This window comes from Thermobia domestica, chromosome 4 (assembly GCF_964235325.1).
Source record: "Thermobia domestica chromosome 4, izTheDome1.hap1.1, whole genome shotgun sequence".
Classification (NCBI taxonomy): Eukaryota; Metazoa; Arthropoda; class Insecta; order Zygentoma; family Lepismatidae; genus Thermobia; species Thermobia domestica.
Window position 1 is genome coordinate 121,804,485 of NC_137457.1, and position 26,965 is coordinate 121,831,449.

A 26,965-nucleotide genomic window follows, 5' to 3' on the forward strand; every position below is an offset into this window, starting at 1 on the left:
CACAGCAGATAACACATAAGAGTATTCCAACCCCTATTTTAACATAGCATAGAATACATGGAGACTATGAACATACAGCAGAGCAGATAACAAACACAACCACCTCCATTTTAGGGGTGAATTTATTCCCTTTTATGAGCATATTATCCAACCCCTATTTCAACATGACAGAGACTACGAAACATGGCGGACATAGCACAGGGGGTGTATTCATTTTCTCCACCCCTAATGAAATTACATAGGAGAGCAGATAATACATAAGATTCGTTCCCTTTTATGAACACTTTTTAGGGGGTGAACTCGTTCCCTTTTATGATTACTTTTTCAACCCCTATTTGAACATTTTAACATAGCAGAAATGACATAAGCATGTCCTCAAACTACTGACCATCGTAAACAAAGGTCAAACTCGAAAACGAAACAACATATCGAGGTGCTGTTTCCACATTTAGCAATTTTTCATCAAGGTCAAAAATTACAACTCGAAAACAAAGCCACATTTAGCAATAGGACATCAGGTACTACATGTCCCAAAATTAGTGGTCATCGAGGTCAAAGGGCAAAATACTTAAAACCAAATAACTCTTAAATGGATCCACATATTGAGATGCTGTTTCCAAATCTAGTAACTGGTCATCAACTACTACAAGTTCCAAAATAGTGGCCATCGAGGTCAAAGGTCACAGTACTTAAAACCTAATTACTCGAAAATGGATCCACGTATCGAGGTGCTGTTTCCACATTTAGTAATTGGTCATCAGGTACTACAAGTTCCAAAATAATGACCATCGAGGTCAAAGGTTAAAATACTTAAAACCTAATATCTCGAAAACGAAGCAACATATTGAGGTGCTGTTTCCAAATCTAGTAATAGGTCATCAACTAGTACATGTTAAAAAGTACTGATCATCGAGGTCAAAGGTCAACATACTTAAAACCTAATAACACGAAAACTGAGCCACATATTGAGGTGCTGTTTCCACATTTAGCAATTGGTCATCAGGTACTACAAGTTCCAAAATAATGACCATCGAGGTCAAAGGTCAAAATACTTAAAACCTAATATCTCGAAAACGGAGCCACATACTCAGGTGCTGTTTCCACATTGAGTAATAGGTCATCAGGTACCACAAGTTCCAAAATAGTGGCCATCGAGGTCAAAGGTCAACATACTTAAAACCTAATAACTCGGAAATGGATCCACATATTGAAGTGCTGTTTCCACATTTAGTAATTGGTTATCAAATACTACAAGTTTCAAAAATAATGACCATCGAGGTCAAAGGTCAGCATACTTAAAACCTAATAACTCTTAAATGGATCCATATATTGAGGTGCTGTTTCCAAATCTAGTAACTGGTCACCAACTACTACAAGTTCCAAAATAATGATCATCGAGATCAAAGGTCAACATACTTAAAACCAAATAGCTCTTAAATGGATCCATATATTGAGGTGCTGTTTCCAAATCTAGTAATTGGTCATCAGGTACTAAATGTTCCAAAATAATGACCATCGAGGTCAAAGGTCAACATACTTGAAACCCAATAACTCGAAAATGGATCCACATACTGAGGTGCTGTTTCCACATTTAGTAATCGACCACCAACTACTACATGTTCCAAAATAGTGACCATCGAGTTCAAAGGCCCAAATACTTAAAACCAAATAACTCTTAAATTGATCCACATATTGAGGTGCTATTGTCACATTTAGTAATTGGTCATCAACCACTGCAAGTTCCAAAAAATAATGAACGCCCAATGAACCAATGAATGCGAATAACTCTTAAACAGAGCAACGTTTTGAGGTGCTGTTTCCAAATCTAGGAATGCGTCATCAACTACTACATGTTCTGAAAACACTGACCATGGAGGTTAAAGGTCAAATATTTAAGCTTTAAATAACTTTAAACAAAGCCTGTGTGACCTATTCAGTTTTGTACCAAGCAGAGAGAAGTGAAGAATGAAAAAATATGACTGGCTTACTTCGAGAAAGAAAGCAACGATATACATTTTAACTAGCTGCGTATTTTAAATCATTTTGTACTATTTAAACAAACAATCGGATAAATTTAACCGGCTCAGAAGTTCAATACTATTTCGTACTCTTGAGTGAGCTTTCCAATGTTGTAGCAAGAAGGACCATTTTTTTTAAACTAACTCAGAATTTCATTTCATTTTTGTAATACTCAAATTTGGATGGAGTGTTTAGTTTTGTACGAACCAGAAACATTTGATTGGATTATTTCCTTATGTACCAACTGGAAAAAGTGAAGGGCCATTATTCAAATAAACAAAGGAATAGCAGAAAAAAATAAGTGAAGAATGAATAAAATTTAGGTGGATTATTTTCTTTTGTACCAACTGGAAAAGAGAAGAAGAGCTACTTTAACTAGCTCATTATGTACTGTTTAAAGAAACGAAAATTGATTATTTAACTAGCTCAGAATTTATGTAAGAATAATTTCGATGTTCTACTTTTTATACCAACGAGAAAAAATGAACTAGCTGAATATACGAAAGAATAAATTTAAGTGACCTATTCAATTTTGTACCAATGAGAAATGGCATTGTACCATTTTGGAGTATTCAAATAAACAAAGGACTTATAATTTGTGTCAACTCTAAAATCAATTAAACGAAGTAATGCATTTGAAAAACCGAAGTTGAGTATTTTATACCATTTTGTATTATTTCAACAAACAAAGGAATAAGCAAAAAAAGGATAATTTTATATCATTTTAAACTAGTCTAATAAACGAAGGCATAAATATGAGTGAGCTATTTAATTTTGTAGCAACCAAAGGATTTTCACGAAAGAACAAAATTGTACTAATCAGAAAAAGCGAAGAAGACCCATTTTAACTAACTGAGAATTTCTGTACCTTCTTGTAAATTTGAGTGGCCTGTTTTTTGTACTAACAAGAAAAATCGAAGGAGGTCCAATTTAGCTAATTCAGAATTTTATACCAGTTTGTACAACTCAAATTAACGAAAGAAAAAAGTGAAAAAAAGACCAATTTAACTAGCTCAGAATTTATATATGTTTTGTTTAGGTGTTCTACTTTTTGTACCAGCGTGAAATGCCATTTTAACCAGCTCAGTAGTATTCAAATAAACATAAAAACGAAGAAGGATCATTTTAACTAGTTCAGAATTTCTGTACTTTTGTGCCATTCAAACAAATGAAAAAACGAAATTTGGATGGAGTATTATTTTTTGTGCCAAGCAGGAAAAGAAAAGAATTTGTACTAACCAGAAAAGGTGAAGAAGGATCATTTTATACCTTTATGTGCTATTTAAATAAACGAAGGAATAAATTTGAGTGATCTATTCAATTTTATACCAATCAGAAGAAAAGCAAAGAAGGGCCATTTTAACTAGTTGAGTATTTTTGTGCTACACAAATCAACAAATGAATAAATTTGAGTGACCTATTCAATTTGGTATCAACAAGAAATACCATTTTAAATAACTCAGCATTTTATATCTTTTTGTGCTATTTAAATAAACGAAGAAAGCGAAGGAGGTCCAATTTAGCTAATCAAATAAACGAAGGAATAAATTTTTGTGACCTATTCAGTTTTGAAAACAAGCAGGAAAAGGAAAGAATTAACATTTTGTACTAATCAAATAACCATATTAACTAACTCAAAGAAACGAAAGAATAAATTTTGAGTGGCTTAAGCAAAGAAGGTCAATTTGTACCTTTTGTGCTATTAAAACTGAGTGACCTATTCAATTTTGTTTGCAATTAAAAAAAAAAACGGAGAAGGTCTATTTTATGTACATTTTGTACTACTCAAATAAACAAAGAAATACCATATTCTGCTACTCAAACAAACGACGGAATAAGCCCAGAATTTCTATACCTTTTTGTGTTATTCAAATAAACGAAGGAATAAATTTGTATGACTTAAACCAACCATGAAGGTTCATTATACCATTTTGTATTACGGGTGGTCTATTTCATTTTTGTAACAATCAGAAGAAAACAGCTCAGAATTTTATACCTTTGTGGTGTTACATTTTGTATATTTTTGTGTCATCCAGAGAACAATTTAAATTGACTCTCCCGTCACTAAGAAAGGCTTATAAAATATTTCAACGTAAGATTTAACAAACCAGAATTGCGTCATAATTGTGTAGAACAGACTCCATAGCAATTTGCGTAACATAATGCATGACTATTTTTGATCACAGCAGAAGAAGAGATCATATCAAAGTAAGAAAAGCAGATATTTAACATTTGTACTGCTAGTATAGTTAGGGTCCTAAGGTACTGCGTATTGCTCAACGATTCAATTATTTTTTAAAACTTTTTTCCTCGTCTAAGGTAAAGTATATGAAACTTCAAATATATATTTTTGCATTTATGTATGTTATTATAATGGAATATAAGTTTATGGAGTATATTTGGAAAATAATAGGACATACATCATGATGTTATATTGCCTTGAAATATATTATTAAACACGGAGAATGCATAGAATGCTTTTATTCTAGGTATATAAATAGATGTATCACACTTGATTTGTTTTTGCTGAAGAGCAGAAAAATGACTAGCATGGATATTGTTTATGTTTCACCTAGAGAAAAAGAAATTCAGCGTGAAAACGAAAAACCTATACTGTTAATCCAGCCGTCTGACCCCGATTTGCCAGATGAATTACGTGATAAAGTGGGAATCATATATCCAACACAGGAAATAGAAGATGTGTATTATTTTAGACGCTATAATAGATATATTGATGAAATACTCCCGGAAAGTGATGATGACAGTGTTTCAAATATTACCTGTTTTGAACTGGAAGCTAATGAGTGCGACTGTACTAGTGAAATTATTAGTGATATATGTGTTATACAATTATTTAATGAGTATACACCAAATTCAGTATTATTATGTGAAGCATGTTCTAAACATAATGAGAATGAAAAAGATCACAACTGTTTGCTGCAGCATGATTACGAATTATTGCAAAAGGTGTGGACGATCTTAATTAAACGCGAAATGAGAGAAAAAATCTATAAACTTTATATAAAGAAGCATTTTAAAAGTTGTAATATTAAGAACACTTATACTTTGGAGAAAAAATTTAATCTGGTATATGAATACATTACAGAGTGTGATTATTATATCAACAAAATAGTAAAATGTTTTTAGAGAAAGATAAACAATTATTTAATTCTGTAAATGAACACTGAGCCCACTGTAGCATATGCATTTGATTGTGAATGAATAGAGGAACTTGAACTGTTAACTGGATCAATTTGTAGTATTGTAAATAACTAACATTGGACTCTGGCAACTGAATTGTCAGGGAGAGTCAACTTAAATTGTTCTCTGGATGACACAAAAATATACAAAATGTAACACCACAAAGGTATAAAATTCTGAGCTGTTTTCTTCTGATTGTTACAAAAATGAAATAGACCACCCGTAATACAAAATGGTATAATGAACCTTCATGGTTGGTTTAAGTCACACAAATTTATTCCTTCGTTTATTTGAATAACACAAAAAGGTATAGAAATTCTGAGCTTATTCCGTCGTTTGTTTGAGTAGCAGAATATGGTATTTCTTTGTTTATTTGAGTAGTACAAAATGTACATAAAATAGAACTTCTCCGTTTTTTTTTTTAATTGCAAACAAAATTGAATAGGTCACTCAGTTTTAATAGCACAAAAGGTACAAATTGACCTTCTTTGCTTAAGCCACTCAAAATTTATTCTTTCGTTTCTTTGAGTTAGTTAATATGGTTATTTGATTAGTACAAAATGTTAATTCTTTCCTTTTCCTGCTTGTTTTCAAAACTGAATAGGTCACAAAAATTTATTCCTTCGTTTATTTGATTAGCTAAATTGGACCTCCTTCGCTTTCTTCGTTTATTTAAATAGCACAAAAAGATATAAAATGCTGAGTTATTTAAAATGGTATTTCTTGTTTGAGTGACCAAATTGAATAGGTCACTCAAATTTATTCATTTGTTGATTTGTGTAGCACAAAAATACTCAACTAGTTAAAATGGCCCTTCTTTGCTTTTCTTCTGATTGGTATAAAATTGAATAGATCACTCAAATTTATTCCTTCGTTTATTTAAATAGCACATAAAGGTATAAAATGATCCTTCTTCACCTTTTCTGGTTAGTACAAATTCTTTTCTTTTCCTGCTTGGCACAAAAAATAATACTCCATCCAAATTTCGTTTTTTCATTTGTTTGAATGGCACAAAAGTACAGAAATTCTGAACTAGTTAAAATGATCCTTCTTCGTTTTTATGTTTATTTGAATACTACTGAGCTGGTTAAAATGGCATTTCACGCTGGTACAAAATGTAGAACACCTAAACAAAACATATATAAATTCTGAGCTAGTTAAATTGGTCTTTTTTTCACTTTTTTCTTTCGTTTAGTTGAGTTGTACAAAATGGTATAAAATTCTGAATTAGCTAAATTGGACCTCCTTCGATTTTTCTTGTTAGTACAAAAAACAGGCCACTCAAATTTACAAGAAGGTACAGAAATTCTCAGTTAGTTAAAATGGGTCTTCTTCGCTTTTTCTGATTAGTACAATTTTGTTCTTTCGTGAAAATCCTTTGGTTGCTACAAAATTAAATAGCTCACTCATATTTATGCCTTCGTTTATTAGACTAGTTTAAAATGATATAAAATTATCCTTTTTTTGCTTATTCCTTTGTTTGTTGAAATAATACAAAATGGTATAAAATACTCAACTTCGGTGTTTCAAATGCATTACTTCGTTTAATTGATTTTAGAGTTGACACAAATTATAAGTCCTTTGTTTATTTGAATACTCCAAAATGGTACAATGCCATTTCTCATTGGTACAAAATTGAATAGGTCACTTAAATTTATTCTTTCGTATATTCAGCTAGTTCATTTTTTCTCGTTGGTATAAAAAGTAGAACATCGAAATTATTCTTACATAAATTCTGAGCTAGTTAAATAATCAATTTTCGTTTCTTTAAACAGTACATAATGAGCTAGTTAAAGTAGCTCTTCTTCTCTTTTCCAGTTGGTACAAAAGAAAATAATCCACCTAAATTTTATTCATTCTTCACTTATTTTTTTCTGCTATTCCTTTGTTTATTTGAATAATGGCCCTTCACTTTTTCCAGTTGGTACATAAGGAAATAATCCAATCAAATGTTTCTGGTTCGTACAAAACTAAACACTCCATCCAAATTTGAGTATTACAAAAATGAAATGAAATTCTGAGTTAGTTTAAAAAAATGGTCCTTCTTGCTACAAAATTGGAAAGCTCACTCAAGAGTACGAAATAGTATTGAACTTCTGAGCCGGTTAAATTTATCCGATTGTTTGTTTAAATAGTACAAAATGATTTAAAATACGCAGCTAGTTAAAATGTATATCGTTGCTTTCTTTCTCGAAGTAAGCCAGTCATATTTTTTCATTCTTCACTTCTCTCTGCTTGATACAAAACTGAATAGGTCACACAGGCTTTGTTTAAAGTTATTTAAAGCTTAAATATTTGACCTTTAACCTCCATGGTCAGTGTTTTCAGAACATGTAGTAGTTGATGACGTATTCCTAGATTTGGAAACAGCACCTCAAAACGTTGCTCTGTTTAAGAGTTATTCGCATTCATTGGTTCATTGGGCGTTCATTATTTTTTGGAACTTGCAGTGGTTGTATATCGTTGCATTCTTTCTCGAAGTAAGCCAGTCATATTTTTTCATTCTTCACTTCTCTCTGCTTGGTACAAAACTGAATAGGTCACACAGGCTTTGTTTAAAGTTATTAAAGCTTAAATATTTGACCTTTAACCTCCATGGTCAGTGTTTTCAGAACATGTAGTAGTTGATGACGTATTCCTAGATTTGGAAACAGCACCTCAAAACGTTGCTCTGTTTAAGAGTTATTCGCATTCATTGGTTCATTGGGCGTTCATTATTTTTTGGAACTTGCAGTGGTTGATGACCAATTACTAAATGTGACAATAGCACCTCAATATGTGGATCAATTTAAGAGTTATTTGGTTTTAAGTATTTGGGCCTTTGAACTCGATGGTCACTATTTTGGAACATGTAGTAGTTGGTGGTCGATTACTAAATGTGGAAACACCACTTCGATATTTGGCTCGGTTTTCGTGGTATTAGGTTTTAAGTACTTTGACCTTTGACCTCGATGGTCATTATTTTGGAACATGTAGTACCTGATGACCAATTACTAGATGTGGAAACACCACTTCGATATTTGGCTCCGTTTTCAAGTTTTGACCTTTGACCGCGATGGTCACTATTTTGGAACTTGTAGTAGTTGGTGGTTGATTACTAAATGTGGAAACAGCACCTCAGTATGTGGATCCATTTTCGAGTGACTAGGTTTTAAGTACTTTGACCTTTGACCTCGATGATCATTATTTTGGAACTTGTAGCATTTGATGACCAGTTACTAGATTTGGAAACAGCACCTCAATATGTGGCTCAGTTTTCGTGTTATTAGTTTTTAAGTATGTTAACCTTTGACCTCGATGATCATTTTGCGGAACTTGTAGTAGTTGGTGACCAGTTACTAGATTTGGAAACAGCACCTCAATATGTGGATCCATTTAAGAGTTATTTGGTTTTAAGTATGCTGACCTTTGACCTCGATGGTCATTATTTTTGAAACTTGCAGTGGTTGATGAACAATTACTAAATGTGGAAACAGCACCTCAATATGTGGCTCAGTTTTCGTGTTATTAGGTTTTAAGTATGTTGACCTTTGACCTCGATGATCAGTACTTTTTAACATGTACTAGTTGATGACCTATTACTAGATTTGGAAACAGCACCTCAATATGTTGCTTCGTTTTGGAGATATTAGGTTTTAAGTATTTGGCCTTTGACCTCGATGGTCATTATTTTGGAACTTGTAGTATTTGATGACCAATTACTAAATGTGGAAACAGCACCTCGATACGTGGATCCATTTTCGAGTAATTAGGTTTTAAGTACTGTGACCTTTGACCTCGATGGCCACTATTTTGGAACTTGTAGTAGTTGATGACCAGTTACTAGATTTGGAAACAGCATCTCAATATGTGGATCCATTTAAGAGTTATTTGGTTTTAAGTATTTTGCCCTTTGACCTCGATGACCACTAATTTTGGGACATGTAGTACCTGATGTCCTATTGCTAAATGTGGCTCTGTTTTCGAGTTTTAATTTTTGACCTTGATGACCAATTGCTAAATGTGGAAACAGCACCTCGATATGTTGTTTCGTTTTCGAGTTTGACCTTTGTTTACGATGGTCAGTAGTTTGAGGACATGCTTATGTCATTTCTGCTATGTTAAAATGTTCAAATAGGGGTTGAAAAAGTAATCATAAAAGGGAACGAGTTCACCCCCTAAAAAGTGTTCATAAAAGGGAACGAATCTTATGTATTATCTGCTCTCCTATGTAATTTCATTAGGGGTGGAGAAAATGAATACACCCCCTGTGCTATGTCCGCCATGTTTCGTAGTCTCTGTCATGTTGAAATAGGGGTTGGATAATATGCTCATAAAAGGGAATAAATTCACCCCTAAAATGGAGGTGGTTGTGTTTGTTATCTGCTCTGCTGTATGTTCATAGTCTCCATGTATTCTATGCTATGTTAAAATAGGGGTTGGAATACTCTTATGTGTTATCTGCTGTGTTCGTAGGGGTTGGAAACGAATACACCCCTTCTATGTTTCATATTCTTATCTGTTATCTGTTCTGCTGTGTGTTACGTAGTGTTATGTGTTATCTTCTCTTCTATGTGTTCGTAATCTTATGTGTTATCTCCTATGTTAAAATAGGGGTTGAAAAATATGCTCATAAAAGAGAACGAGTTCACCCCTTAAAATGGAGGTCATAAAAGGGAACGAGTCTTATGTGTTATCTGCACTGCTGTGTGTTCATAGTCTCAGTGTAATTTCTGTTATCTTAAAATAAGGGTTGGAAAATATGCCATGCTCTTTTATTAGCTGTGCTATGTATTATCTGCTGTGCTGTGTGTTACGTAGTGTTATGTGTTATCTTCTCTTCTATGTGCTCGTAATCTTATGTGTTATCTCCTATGTTAAAATAGGGGTTGAAAAATATGCTCATAAAAGAGAACGAGTTCACCCCTTAAAATGGAGGTCATAAAAGAGAACGAGTTCAATTTGCTCTTCTGTATGTTCGTTATGTTACGTAGTCTGATGTTCATAGGGGTTGAAAAATATGCTCATAAAAGGGAACGAGGTCACCCCTAAAATGGGCTCGTAAAAGAGAACGAATACACCCCTTAAAAAGTGGTCATAAAAGGGAACGAATTCACCCCTAAAATGGAGGTCGTAAAAGACCGTGGTCTCACGGTGCAAGGTGGTCATTTTCCCAGGGGCTTGTGAGTTGATTAAAACTGGCCCAGATCGATCCATTTTCTACTACTGACAGTGGTAAAGAAAAGATCAACTACTTCTACAGCAAGAACAAGGGAGTAGTTGACAGCCACGATCAGAAGTGTTTTCTTTACACAATGGCATGAAAGATCAACCGAAGGTCCATGCGTCTTTTTTTATAGGATTCTCGACAGCGCTGCTCTCAATACGTACATAAGCTTTGTTGAAAATGTACCAGAATTTGCATGAGGAAAATAAGACCGAAGGTGTGTATTTATCAAAGAATTGTCTCTTCGCCTGATCACCCCATGCCCAAAAATAAAGACTTGCCGTACAGCAAACATCACAAGAAGTGAAGAAAGTCATCGAGAGCTGTGGTATGGGGATAACAAGCCTTCACAACCAAGAGATACAGAGTGGTATGGAAACACGGGAGATGGTACATGTGTCAACGATCATAGCACAACCAACACGACACATTTTGCATCAAGTGCAGTAATTTTGTGTGCAAACAGCATAGTAAGAATCTTGTAAATTTTGACGTATGAAAGGACGAATAAGCAGACCCACAAGGGACAAAACAGAGAAATAACGAACATTCTTGTGCAAATGTGAAATTTGTTAAAGATGATTGTACATAAAACGTTTATAATAGAAAATAACACGCGGATATTGAAGCATAAAGGAAAACATTGTTCACATTCTTTAATAAACATGTCTGAATAAAGATATATACGAGGGTGGCCTAACAAGTTTTCGGCCCGACACAGAAGGACTTGAGCTGCAAGCATGAAAGTGTGAGGATATTCAACATAATCCCCTGAAAGGTGGACACACTTGGCACTTCGATGCTACAACTTCTCCAACCCCTCAAAAAAAAAAAAAAAAAAAAACATTTCTCAAGGTCTGCAAAAACTGTTCCGCAGCTGTTATCACCTCTTCATCACTGTGAAATTGCTGTCCTTTCAGCCCTGGTTTTAGCTTTAGAAACAGATAATAATCCAAAGGTGCAGGATCTGGCGAGTAAGGTGGGTGGTCAATGCACTGAAAATCCATTGTTCTGTCGGCCTTGTGGACGTGAAAACCCATTGACCTCCAAGAACAAGATACCTCGTGTCAACTTTCCCCGCCGCTTTTCCTTAATATCGTCCTTTTCCTTAGCCAGCAGACTGCAGTAATAGTCTGCAGTTATGGTTTAGACATTTGGAAGGTAGTCTGATAGCAAAACACCATCCTTATCCCAGAATATTGAGGCAAGCACCTTCCCGGCGGACTTTGGTGTATTCCATTTTTTAGGCCTTGGAGATACTGAGTGGCGCCACTCGCATGACTGCTGTCTGGTTTCCGGTTCAAAGTAATGCAACCACATTTTATTCTGGGTAACAAGCCGATTTAAAAAATCGTCCTCGGAGTTCGCAACATGCCGTAAAATCACTGCGATGATCTCACACGTTCGCGTTTCTGATCCGCGATCAAGCATTTCGGAATCCACTTCGCAGAAAGCTTGCGCATGTCAAACTGAACATGGATTATTGACCCAACACATTCTTTCGATATGTGCAATTTGTCAGCTTTGTTCTGAAGCGAAATCCGTCTGTAGCTCCAAATCAGGTCATGAATCTGGTCCACTTTTGCCGGAATTGACACAGACACTGGGCCGCCACACCCGTCACCACCTTTTCTTGAAAATTTACCTCGCTTGAAGGTCGCACACCATTTTTTTATAGTGGAGTATAAAGGGATCTGTCCTTCCAATGTGTCTAGCAAGCAACCAGGGATTTCCTTGGCGACTTCTGTTGCAGTAAGAAGAACTTCATTACACCTCGCACCTTCTCTTTGGTGAATTTGACATCGGGTTCCGCCATGGTTAAATCAATTACCTATAAAATAAGAACCGTTCATGGTAGAATAATGAAATTTGGTATTAAACATGTAAAAGATCAATATTTCACATCACATCAATTACATCATTATAGTACATTCAGAAGGGGATCGAGCCGAGAACTTATCAGCCGAAACTCGTAATCCTAGAGGTAATATTATTTGTACAGTTAGGATTTGTAGTGAGTTCAACATTGACAACATGGTACTTTTAGTGTATACTTTTTGTAGTGAAAGACGGGGGTTAAGTAAGTAACGGAGATCTAACATTCATTTTACGGTGTACTGTGTCTGTGTTTGATTCAAGATTTCTTGATATTCTTCTAATAATTTGTTGGGGTCCTTAGTTTCAATTGCTAAAATTAATTTCCTTATTAAAATATGCGTTCCAATTGCTATACCTGTACGAATTTTTTGCTATCTAACTGCGTTTCTAAAGCAAATAAGTCAGAAGAATTCCCTTAATTTTAAATTTTTCTACCTTCTTAAGCGGAGTACACGCACAATTTCTACCATTAAAAATATATTTATGGATTTGTATCTTGTATGTTATATTTTTGGCACTATATTAAGTTCCAAGTAGAACCACGTCTCATATAGCCTCGCTGCTCAACGGGACGTTAAACTCAAAATCAACTCTCCTACATTCATATTATGTTTATGCAACGTTTGTTCGTAACTATGAAATTCCTCATTCTCTTTAGATCTGCATGTATTTTCGGCAGGAGATTTTTTTTACGTTAGCATCTTGTACAACTAAAGCCATTTTGTCAGCATGTTGCAAGAGTTTACTTTATAGTTTTAATTTTCCTATAGTGTTAACGTAAATAGTAGACAGAAGAGGCAATAATTTCGAACCTTGGAGAACACCAGAGTCAGTTATAGACATACAGAGACAGTGTTGCCAATATTATTTTTCCCAATCTATTTGCTAAGAACGATCCAAATAATTTTAAAACTATATATCCTATTCGTAGTTTACTTAGCTTGTTTATTAGAATTGTATGGGAGACACTTACGAAAGCACTTCTGCATGCCCAAATTGAAATTATTTTCTATTACTTTTCGTTTTTAATATTTCTAAACAATTCTAATATACCTATCTTTGAATTTCTCTTTTCTGGAAAGCCTAATTAGAATGGATAGAAAATAGTTATTGTAATTTAAATATTCTGTAAGAATAATGTAAACACTTTTTCCTATTTTCTGCAATGTTCGAAGGTAAGCTAATTTGCCTATAGTTAACATCTAGATAGATATTACGGTTGCTTTTCTAAATCCACTTGGGAAATATTGTTCGTCTTATCAGAGCTTAAAGATGTATGGTAAAAGATCGGATAGCAAATGTTTTAAGAGAGAAAAAATAATTTTGTCATCTCAGGATGCTGTCAGCATATCTATATTAGCGATGTGGGTTTCTGCTTCTTTCCATGTTACCGTTATCCCTTTCATTCTGCTGTTTATATAATCACTTTGTAGTCTACTTTGTGGTACTCTCTTTTGTAAATATTGTTCAATGTTAGAGAATTAATTATTATATAGGATCGTTAAAAATCAATATAGATCTATACTGTTTTAGGATATTCATTAATTAATTTCCAAAAAAGTGTTAAAGTCTGATTTTGTAATTCCTTCTCTGTAATATTTTTCTTGAACATGTTAATTTAGTAACTAATTTTTAGAAGAGTAGTTTTTTGGAAGTTCTAAATTTCCGTTTTTTCTTAGTTTTTGCATATGCGAATAGAAGTGCAATTTCCTTTTTTATTGGATTTGGATTTCATTTTATTGTTGTTAGTTTTGGGACGCTTTTTCTTACAACTATGTGTTTTTTCAATACTCGTAACCACATTTTATAAGCTTCTTCTGGGTTGTTGATTTTGGAAACAGATTTAAAGATCACGGACCCAATTCTTCTAAGTCTTTAGTTTCGAGAAAAGTTATTGGTATAGTCTAGTATTACTAAATTCTTCTGTTGAAACTGGTCCGAGGCTTTTCTGCTTATACTGCTTCTCTTCTCATCTTCTACGGTGGTAGGACAGATAGCTTGTGTGCTTACACGATGACCGAAATTTCAATAATCCTCCCATTTTCAAGAATAAAGAAACCCAATACACAATTCTTAGAAACAAAAAAGAAAAGAACATAAATGTACTTCTTTGACCTATTTTGTCTTTCCTCCTAAAGCAACCACGGAAACAAAAGTAACCATTTCCACACTTCTAAGAAAAGCAAGAGGGAAAATTCTCGACTACTACACATTACATTTTTTCTACAATACTCGAAGGTAGAAACTATGACAATTATGCTTACTTCAAGAGAAAAAAAAGTTAAAAAAACAACAGGATATAGCCTTTGCTATTGTATGTCATAGGAGGAAACAAACAAAAGTCGATTACAGAGAAGTTTTTCATATTAACAAATATCGAAACCTGATAATAAAAAAAAAACTCAGGAAATAGGATAACCTAATATAGAGCACCTATAATCAATACGTAAAATGGTACTATATAATTCGTCTAAATTACTAATAAGATCTACTTCTGCTAAATATGTCACACAGCTTACCGATTTAATGCAATTTAAATTTATTGTGTCTTGATTAATTTATATAGAATTAATTATTAGGTTCCGAATTCTTTTGGTATAGAATTTCGTTATTTGGCAACAGAGTGTCAACTGAATTAAGATGGTCTCTTTCTTGAATTGACGTGAATGGATCATTAGCGTTATGGATAAATTGAAAGACGTGAATGGATCATGAGCATTATTCTTTATAAAATAATTTTTCGTAGAATCATTCTCCCTCGCTGAAAAAAAATTACAATTTCCTCTCTATAGCAATTAATTTTCCAGATAGCTTTAAATATTTTGGATCCATACTTTCTTCTCTACATTTATTCGCAAAGAAAGAAATTAGAGATTATCCTCCTCTTACTATTCGTCACGCTCTGGGCCAGTATAATAAGATCTAGTTCCTAGATAAATCTTCTTTGAATTACAACAAAAAGTGAAAACAATAACGGGACGGTCTAACCATATCTAAAGTTTGTGATGTAAATAATTTTGCTTTTCAATTTGGCAGACGAATGGAGAAACGAAGTGTTTGTAAAGAAAATCCTATCGAAATATTTAGTCTTAAAAATTTCCAAAGATTTAATTATATGTCTCTTGGATATAGGTAGAATGTGTAAAAGTATAAAATTATAATCTGTTTCGCAGCAGAAATTGGTTTCGGATGCCATCAATTCCATTTATTATATATGAAATTTGTTATTTTTATTCCGCCCGTTTGTCTCCGAAGTATGTACATTACAATCGAATTTTTTAACCTTTAAAAAATACATAAAATAAACATTTTATAATAATAGCATGATGCGTGTTCTAAGGCTTTATGTTCAAATACGACATGGAAAGAAATGTGTGTAGAAAGTAAAAGGTCGGTCAGTACAATTATTTAGTAATGAATAGAAAAAGGAATAATCTTAAATATTTAACCCTTATAGCATAATATAGCAGAAACAAAAACAACAAAAATCTAGGATAAAATAACTACACGCAATATATTTATTATTGTTTATTATAACTGGGTGTAATCTGATCTAGCTTATTCAGAGTTTGCCGTTTGGATCCAACTTTCAATTTTTAATCTCCTGCTGTAGCCAATAACACGAGAAAAATATATCTTGGGTATTTTGGAACCTTAAATAAATCGCGTTGTTCTTCTTTATTACTCAACTTTTTAAGTTACAACAAATAATTATATCTCCGAGTTCATCTCTTGCAACCTCCTGCTGCTAGAATCTATTACAGATCCTCTAGTATCTTCCATTTTAAGAAATTCGACCTGCTCTAAAATGTCTTGTGAAGAATCTAAATATTCTTATTTATTTTTACAAACCTTCTTATCTACTTGCACACTTATAACTTTGGGAAAATAATTTTAATTATAAGTTTAAACGACATTTGTCTTAAGAAATGAAAACGGTCTCTCACTCGGAAAATAAGTGACATCCATATCTCTATAAGGGAAAAGATAGAAACCTTCTCTTAATAATTTAGATTTAAAATTATTGTAGACATTAACAAAGTGCATCTCAATAGAATCCTTTAAAAAACAAATTGATTTATAACCATTAGTTTCTATCAAAACTCTGACACAAGTTAATTTATTCTTTTCGTTAATCAGAAATGGATAAGGATTGATAGAAACCTTTAAATCTAATTCTTCCCAATGCACAGAAAATAAAGAAACCAACTCCGCTTCTCTTCGTTCTCGTAATATATTCTACTTCAAACTATTGACATATTGTTCTTTTTAATGTTGCAGCTGGAGCGTATAATCTTTAAATTTTTTTTAGTCTTCTAGTTCTATTTGTTTGGCATCTCTCCTGAACCAGGATTTTGAATGGGATCTATTCTCTTCAAGGGAAAGGGTTTAACCACATGTGCAATAATAATTCTTTCCATCCTACTTCTGGAATTAGATTATCGTTTTGAAATAATCCAGCTTTCTCGATATTAATATCTGAGAGGAGAGTATATTTGTACCAGAGAAATGAGTGTAACATTTTTAATAAGACACTTTTGCACTATAAAGAATTCCTTCCTATTTTCTAAATTGGAGACTGATTCTGTACAACTAAAAGATAATAAATTGAAAGACAATTTCGAACAGTATAAGAAATCAATGTAACCTGCTTCTTTTTATTGTCTGGTATTTTTATTTCTATACCAGTTAAGTTGCCTGCATGTTTATTCCCCCAATCGACAAAATGTAAAATTCTCTCTCTTCTATTGAGATAACAGCAGCATTCGCTTTGTAAGTACTTGAATAATCTAGCTCACATAGTTCGAATTGGCACTTTATAGAAAGTGCATGCAGAAAATATTTTCTGCTTTTTCTCAGCAACTTTAAACAACTTTAAATAGATCGAAAATTTAGCGGAAGCATATTGCTTGTCAAAATGGTTATGAATTGTAACTTCCTACCTAGTAATGTTTCCAGGACGAACAATAGATTTGGAATTTTCAATGCCTGAAAAGTGCAAGTAAGCGTATGAACTGTCAGAATTAACTAATAGTAAGCGTAAAGTACACCTAGATTACGGTATCAGACCTTTACATGTTTTACGATTCACGTTCAGCGATCAAGTTCGGTTCAAATTGAGTTTAACTGTTTTACTACATATTCCTTGCACCAAAAATATATTGCGTTTTCAGACTATAATTTGCTTGAGTCTAAATGTACTAATCTGAATGTTGAAACTTAGTTTCGAACAAAGTATTTTTACCGGAGAGAAACTACAGAAACTCAATAGGAAAATATTTGCACATTTGTCAGACCAATAGCAGAATAAATCATGTGTCATACCACATTCAATGATTTCGTGATTTTGTGTTTAAATCACAATAAATTATTTCTCAATTTTAATCTATAGATACCCAGTAATATATAGACAACTGATTTTGCAAGATCCTTTCATGTAATACTAAGTTATTACTCTTTTTTCTTTCCAATGACATACTTTGTCATTTCCATTGCTATATTACACTGTTTCCTTTACTAAGTAATTTGATTATAATATATTCATTGAACATTATTCTGACAAGTGAGACTGTACAGAACTTCAAGGTGCCATACAAACATCACTAGAGTATCGATAAGGGAAAACATGAATGCAGTCTTCATTATGGTTAATTATTATAGGAACCAACTATAGGATACTATAGAATATATATATCTTTGTACGTTTTAAGAATATTTTATAATTCAGAAATTTTAACACAGTGAACGTTAGAATTTTCCGAGAAAACCTTCAAGAATTATTTTATCGTATATCAGAAATGCATTGGTTCCGGACGGATTTAATCCCTGCTAAATGCATATATCAAGAATCCAAGTTTAAGTACAAATTGACATTCCAATTAACATTGCAGTGGTCGCGCGGATCACTATTGTCATCCAGGGGTATATCTTTCGTTGCCGCTAAGAGTTGGTAGAACGCTTGATCTTAGGCAGCCATGTACCTTCCCCCCACATCATGTGGAACAGACCAGTTATGTCACAGCTTTCCTGCTGGCAAAAGTGCGTTTACCGGGTGGTCGATTTTGTACTTGGATCACTATTGTGATCCACGCGACCAAACATGGACTACATTTTTTAAACTTGGCCCAATTTGGTTTTTGATATAATTGGGTTTGTTTTCTACACGGTGCGTATATTTAGTGTTTAAAATGCCAGAACGAGACCGTGAACAGATACGTAAGTGGTTAAAGGAAACAGAGTGTGACTGTGGTAGCATTGTTGGTATAGAAGATCCAGACGAAGTAGAGGAAGACTTCTTGACTGATACTTAAGCTTCTTATAAATTCGACAGTAATGGAGATCAAAAAACGAAGACTCAGAGGCTCTAGCAGTCTCCCCACTACCTGCAGAAGAAGCAGAGGAAGATATTCCAGTAGAAGCAAGACCTACGGGAGAACCTCAACTACCTAGTCTTCATTTACGTGAGTCTTACATAGGTAGGGAAAAAGGTAAGAAAGAGTATTTGAATCCCACTGGTATTTGAATCCTCAATTTTCATGTACTTCTAAAACTCCAAATATCAAATTAATACCTCCTTTTCAGGCACTTGGCCCTCAAGGTTCTACTAAAAATGTTTTCGCATTTCAAATCTGGACGTTGGCTTGCCTCATTGACAATATAATGAATAAGTTTTGTTATAAGTTTGTTAAATGTGTTGTTAAAATTCCAAAACGTCTTTTATATTAGTGTGTTTTTCTTTAAATATTAATAAAATGTGCTTTATACCTTGATTTATACTCTACACCCCCATACGATAACAGTACTATAAATATAACTGTATGAAAACTAAATTAAGATGTAGATCACAATAGTGATCCGCGCGACCAAACACGTAATCTGAAAAGCGCGACCACTGCAGTGTTAAGTACAAGTATGAAAATAAGAATACTATCTTGACAAATATATAAAAAAAGCACTGAGTATACAGCAGTGAATAATGCGAAATATACGATAGATGAAAGTTTTGAATTTCGTCTTCTATAAGATCAAAATATAAACATTGAAGGATCTATTAATGCGGAGACACTTCGACAAAAATATAAATAAATTCATGTTTGTAAAGCAACATGCTGGGTAAAATTTAATATAATAAACTGTCAACATTTAACGTCTTAACTTATTTTTAAGTGAATTATGGAAAAGTGAATATAGGAATTTCAATGCAAGTCACATTTGTTATGAATTGTATGGTATAATTATATAGTATACCTACATGACAAATTATTTTACTGAGATTAAATTATGTTCACACTCTTACATATGAACTACAGACAGTAATAAACTCTTCTGAAGTACCTCCACTGCACGTTGTTTCAGTATATGTGAGTTTCCGATAAAAAAATATGAGAAAATTTTGAGAGAAAATCATTAGAGTAAAATGTAATATTGCCATAAGATATCCTTATTTAATAACTGGTATGATCTGTAAATACGGATAAGGTGGAAGTGCTTCTTCATGAAATGCAGTCACATTAGAATAAGCAATCACGAAAGCTGTCCTGGTTCCTAAGCTGTAAAATGAAATCATCCACAAAGGATCCGTCTGAAAGGGGTGTAGTTCAAGAACAGTATGCCTGGTAGTGTTGCATCAAATTTCACAGTAATTATATCCGTGATATGGAAGTTAATCCTAGATATTGCACACCATTTTGCACTACTTTATTGTTCAGTTTTGGTATCTCTTCTACTGCCATACTAGACACCATCAATATAGTGACCAACACGTAGCATGGCAGCTCAACTTCACTATCAAACAAGACGAATTCAGAACAGCAGTCCCACCGCCAATCGGCGTTCCAATAGGTTGCAGTGCTACCAGCCCTACGCAGTTATTCCAGCATCCAATAACAAGTTCAGTCAATCACAGAATGATTAAAACATAAAAAAGAATCCTACAGTACACATAATAAAAATAATTTAATATTGACATATGTGTCTGTTTGTTTCTGTTTAAAATCTACTTTGAGACAGAAATGCATCATTTCAGTCAAAATGGTTACGTTTATACTTTAAAAGAGATTTTTATTTTAATCCGTGAAACTGTATATAATATTTAAATTTTAATACAACTCTCCGGAAAAATAACCCGATTTGAAATAAACAGCACTGTACATCTTTATTTTAACACGGAAAACATGACCATTTATTGGTAAAGAATATCTCTTTTGGGCAGAAAGTAACGAAAATTCGACGATCCTACATTAATCGCTACAGCGTAAGATGAACATTATTCCAGTATCTGAGCGATAATATTTTCGCGTATTTACTACAATATTGTGGTTGTGTTTTAAAAACACACACATAACTCATAACTCACACACTGCAACGTACATTCTACAGTGCAAAGAAACTAACTACCCAGCCAAGTCTGAAAGAGAATAATGTCGAATCTCGCTTTGGCCAGCAGATTTTGACCTTGAACAGCCATGCAAAGTGACTTTTGACTGTAAGCGTCATTGCTCTTTTTCTCAATCAAAATAATATTTAGGATGTATTCGTGTACTCAGAAAACGGATGGATAAGGGACATTATCGTAGTTCACATAATATATAACATATGGTAGTAGAGGACTAGAAATGGCAACAGCTAAATTTGTCAAGATTTCTTGTATACCTCTCTTCTCTTTTACTAGGCCCCATACTTGTTTTCATGATATCCCAATGACAATACCTGAACATATGCTAAAAATTTACTGGCGCATATAAGAAACATACTAAGTAAAATTAACCTTGAATTTGAAGCAAAAGATAAGATGGAATCATATAGCACTTGTAATTTGAGACGAACGATTTTCTTTTTCGTTTAATATTATTCGTTATTTAATTTTATTACTTAAAGTTGTTGTTTACGAAGTCATCCTTATCTCGCTTTAGCTTTCCTTACACAACACTATTGTGTACTTAAGGTAGATTAATGAAAGAAACTAAGTCAATGAAATAACTCTTACCTGAAAGAACTTCTGAAATATATGTATATAATAAAAAGAATAACGTACTTATTATAGCTAAATGTTTAATGAATGTTATCAAAAGTTGACTCTGAAATTATTAGCAAGAAATCAAGTACAACATAGAATGACTTAAATTTTGTTTGTAAGAAATTGAAAATTACATACTTTTAACCTTTAAGTACTATGGACGAAAATAATCACATAAGTACTATGAAGCGGTCTGTCAGACCACATCGTTGTTTCACATTTTCTGAAAAGTAGTTTTATTATATAGTTTTAAAAATGCTATCGATCATATTTTAGTTGTTTATAGAAAAATAAAGCATAGTAATTTTACGACGTAAAAAGAGCTTTATACTTTAAAACAATGACAAAGAGAAGATTGCAACAATGCTTTCACTGTTATTCTACAATTTTAATTGTTGAAATATTTAATTTATTTCTTTGTTTCTATGTAGTCAAAACAACACTAATCCAAAATATATTGTTGTTATAAATGCACAGGTAATAAAAAATACATTAAAAACAGAGAAAAGAACATGAAATTGTAGCTTTTTGAAACCTGAAAGAAAGTATTGTTATATTTTTACTTAGTTAAAAGGTAATGAATAAAACTAACTTTTCGTTCTTATGTGATAGGGAAAGTAAAGAAAATGCATTTCACCGGTAAAGAAAACACTGTACTAACATTTCTGACTTCATGCCCTTTCTTCGGGTAGGCATTTAAAACTTTTTTGTTGCACTGAAAGCTCATATGCATCCCACACCGCTGACATGAATATCTTGCTTTTCCGCTTAGGACGCAGTGGCCAGAAGGCCATGATTTCCTCTAATCAAACACCTCACTTGTCCGGGATGGTGGAAAACTCACTTTCAATCTGCACTATGTTCTTGATTGAAAATCTCAGCCTTTGTGGTAGATGTCCGATGAACAAATTTCCTTCCACTTGATGCCTAAGAAGTCCGTTTGCTAACATTTTCATGAAATCAAGTCTTGTCATTACTGTGGACTTAGCCTAGGCTTGACGCAAAACATACGCATTGACACCATACGCAACATTCAACATACGCAGCATAAAGAAAATTGTCAATGGCCATCGTCTTGTTCGAGACATGACGTGTAATTTTTAGTTTACAGCATCCACTCCGCCTTTAGTCATGTTATAAGATATGGTTATTTAAGGTTTTCCAATCTCTGGCTCATTATTTGATGTTTGGTGCCAAACGAGCAGCACGGTAAGACACAACCTGCTAATAATTGGCAGATAACGAAAGACTCATAAACCGTAAAATACTCACGTGACTACTATAGTACGTCTGTGAGACCACGCGACCCCTCCAGCGCCGCGCACAGGGAATCAACTATAACACAAACTTCACACTATGTGACTATTTGTTAAACAGGAAGGTAGATGAAAAGATCCATTTGTAGTGGTAACGGTGTAGAAAATATAATGATAGAAAAAGTCGCAGCGCTCTGAGAGACGGTCCATAGTACTTACAGGTTTATTGAATTGTTTTTATTAATGTATTTATCCGCGTTTTGTTCTGGTTGGATATTAATGCTTTACATGTAAAATCTCACATACGCTACACACGTCATTATTACAGGATATAGTAGATACATTTTCCTTTGAAGTAAATGTCATCATTAGTAATCAAGTACAAATTTTTCACTAAACGCTATTGTTTAAAGGTGTAACCTAAAATATATGACAATATTACATTGAACAATAATGTTTTATTCTGCGTTGAAGTCTATTAATCCAACAGAAATAAGCAGAAACAAAGTGTGCTAGTTTTCTGGGAGTTTTTAAGTTCTAGTTAAGATAAGTATCAACAATTATGTCCAATAAACTGCAAAAAAATACTTTTTTCATATATACTATCCTCAGTAGCAATGTAAATTTAGTTTACAACTAACTCTGTAAGTTTCTAAATATTTAACACGTCATAACTAATAAGACTGACAATTGTTTCAAAGAAAACATGTAAATATATCATTTGCTATCTTCGAAAAATTACAATTCATATCAAGTTATATATATCATATATATAGGGGGCCGCGGTGGCTCAGAGGTAGAGCGTTCACATCTGGTGCTTGGGGTCCTGGGTTCGATCCCAGCACCCGTCAAGCGAACTTTGTGGTGGACAAACACCGTGTGCGTGGCTTTCCTCGAGGTTCTCCCGTTTCCTCCCACTTTCTTCATTCCGCCATCTCATTCATTACTCATCATCACCGTCTCCTTTATCCTAACCGGCATAACCGTGAGACGAAAACCTCAAAGATTTCATTTCATTTTTTCATATATATATGTTGCTAAAACCTTAAAAATAAGTTTGCAATCTAAAATACAATTAAATATTAAAATTTTAAAATTTAATTAAACATTTTGTTTCATTACATTGTGGTACACAATAATATATATACAGGGTGTTTAATAAGTAATGGTCAAAAATTAAACCGTAGATAGTACGGGCCAAAACTAACAAAAAAGTCTTAGTAAACATGTGTCCGCAAACGCTTCGTAACGGAGATAGGGGCTGTCGAAAGTGTGGGAAAAAGAAGTTTAGAGATGAATATCTCTAAAAGTATGAATCGGACAGAGGGCTGTCCAATGAATGACTATCGAAGTCAGGCCTGCGCTATGCAGAAATACATGGTTGATAACTCTGCAATGTGCGCACAAGGGATTCCCCAAAGAAACGGAGGGATTCCTGGAAAATTGTCCAAGGAAAGGGGGCTCGAGATGAACATCGAGGGCGAGTTTATCCACCAGTAATTCATAAGTCGTGGTACCAGGTCGAAAGCTCGAAAAGATACAAAATGGCGAACAATGTTTATATGCCGTATGTGGTTGCATAACCAGCAAAACAATTAGAGAGACAATTGAAGTGTGGTGATTTACACAATCGCTCCTTTAAGAATTCCGACAACTAATGCATACGTAAAATGTGGCATCAAATGTAGTAAATAAAATGGTATGCAAGGTACTGATGAAGCATTATGTGCTAAGCAGTTAACGTAACGAATATCCGCAAACTGGATTGCAATGGGAAAAGCATGACAACATTCGAGTATGTGCGAGGCGAAACATTTCGCTGGTTCTGCAACCACACACGGCATGTAAACATTGTCTGCCATTTTGTATCTTTTCGAGCTTTCGACCTGGTACCACGGCCTATGAATTTCTGGTGGATAGACTCGCCCTCGACGTTTATCTCGAGCCCTCTTTCCTTGGACAATTTTCCAAGAATCCCTCCGTTTCTTTGTGAAATCCCTTGCGCGTGCATTGCAGAGTTATCAACCATGTATTTCTGCATAGTGCAGGCCTGACTTCGATAGTCATTCATTGGACAGCCCTCTGTCCGATTCATACTTTTAGAGATGTTCATCTCTAAACTTCATTTTCCCACACTTTCGACAGCCCCTATCTCCAATACGAAGCGTTTGCGGACACATGTTTACTAAGACTTTTTTTGTTAGTTTTGGCCTGTACTATCTAGGGTTCAATGTATGACCATTACTTATTAAACACCCTGTATAAGAGTAAGCATATATATGAGTAAGATATACAAAACAGAAATTAGGTAAACACTTGCATAACATATTTATTTTCTCAATTAACTTATAACGACTTAATATGAATAAAAGATTATGATATTCAATTCGCATTTTGCAACGATTTACATTACTGTCTTGCTTCTGAAATGCAATATATGAATAGGAATTATGTATTGCAGTAATAATATCCATGTAGATTAAAACGACTATAAGGTAGATTTGAAATTGACAATCTACCAATCAGCTACTCAAAGTAGATATGTTTCAGCACAATACATAAGTATATATTAGCGTTTAGCATCGTACTATTAAATATATTTTATGATAAGACATTTTTTGAATTACATAGAACCAAATACATCTCTATCTATTGAGAACTGATACATTTCGCCTCAGTGTGTAATGTTTCAATATGATATAACAATAATAGGAGCTCCTACGATATAAAGCAACTAGCTTACTCTCCTCTGACTTCAGATGCAGTTATATAATAATACACAGCTTATCACAAATATCACTATCACACTTTCCTACATTCTTAATTTGCAATCTAGCAAACACAATTTTTATCTTATTTGGTTGGATTATTTAAGGTGCGAGTGAATCTAGCCCGTTCAGCACTACTCAGCACCACAAGGAAACCCCTGCAAAAATATTTTTTTACCAATTCCAATTACCATAACTAACTTTGTTCTTAATCTACATATTCTATTTATTCAGGTGGAGTTAAAATTTAATTTTCAATTCAAGACTTTTAATAATTACTTTAACTAAAATATACAAAACATCCAAATCAAATTCATTCAGAATTAAGTAAACGTATATATAGAATTGAGTAATTTAAAGTACTGCTCACGAATTACTAGATTTCGTAAAGTATTTTAACACTCAATTGAAATAAAGTTCTTCTCACAGATTTTAAATATAATAAGCGTCCTTAGATGCAATAAAAAACTGCTCTAGAAAGAATAAATTATAATAAATTCTAAGTTTAAATTTATTATTCAGGCACCACTAGTTCAAATGAATAGGAAAGTTGAAAACCTTTTAGACTGACTAGTTTTCAACCGCACAGCTCCCTATCGTTTTAAATTTTACTAATGCTTTTAATCCAAATTCTCTTACACAGTGAGTGAATCGTGAGGTGAAAATCTAACACAATTTTTTGTGCTGCTACTCTACTCAACTATGAGATATTAATATACAATACTTACCAGATTAAAATAATTATTACGTTAGAAAATCCTTACGCTTTTATACTGAGACAGCACTTCCCAAACCTTGCTTAAAAACTGACCATCTCCAAATAAATAAATAAATAAATAAATAAATAAAAACAATTGCCGTGCAGAGGCGAATGAGTCCTAATTCTCGTCAACTTTATATATTAACAATAATTTACGCAATTTTAATTTCAAATATGAAACTTTAAACCGTTCAAGAATAATTTCACTAATAATTACTGAACTCACGCAAATTATTTAGCTTTAAACATTTGAAATTTTAAATAGGGTACTAATACAACTGTACAGCGCGATCATTTTATCAATACCAAAAACATTCCAACTTTTATATCCGAAATTATCTTATTCTCATCAAAATACAATGTATTTATTATTTTGCTTTATTTTGCATTAAACCACTAATTTCAAAATCAGAGTGAAACAGGAGAAAGTACTGTTATTTTAAGTTATTGTTAGGATTAATCAAACAGGCTAACCATTTTTAGCAATTTAAACGGCACATAAATGAACAAAACTATCCTACAGAATTTAACATACCCATCTAATTTAACGTATTTAATTAACATATATTATCCGATAGCTACTTCCAAAAAGATTTTCGTTTTTCAAATAAGACTAATTTAATAGAAATCTTGAAACTCAACCCTTTTTTCACACTATCAGATTTTAATTTCAGATGATTTAATTTCACAAACTACCCCATCTGTTTTTAACATATTAAAGGATAATGAATTAAGCTTCTATTCACTTCAAAAGCACAAGTTGCTTGTTTAGTAATTTAAAGTTTTTAAATCAATCAATTTGATCTCCAATTAAACTTCGTGGAATGCGAGTCCCAAGAAGGCAAATTCAGGTTAAAGATG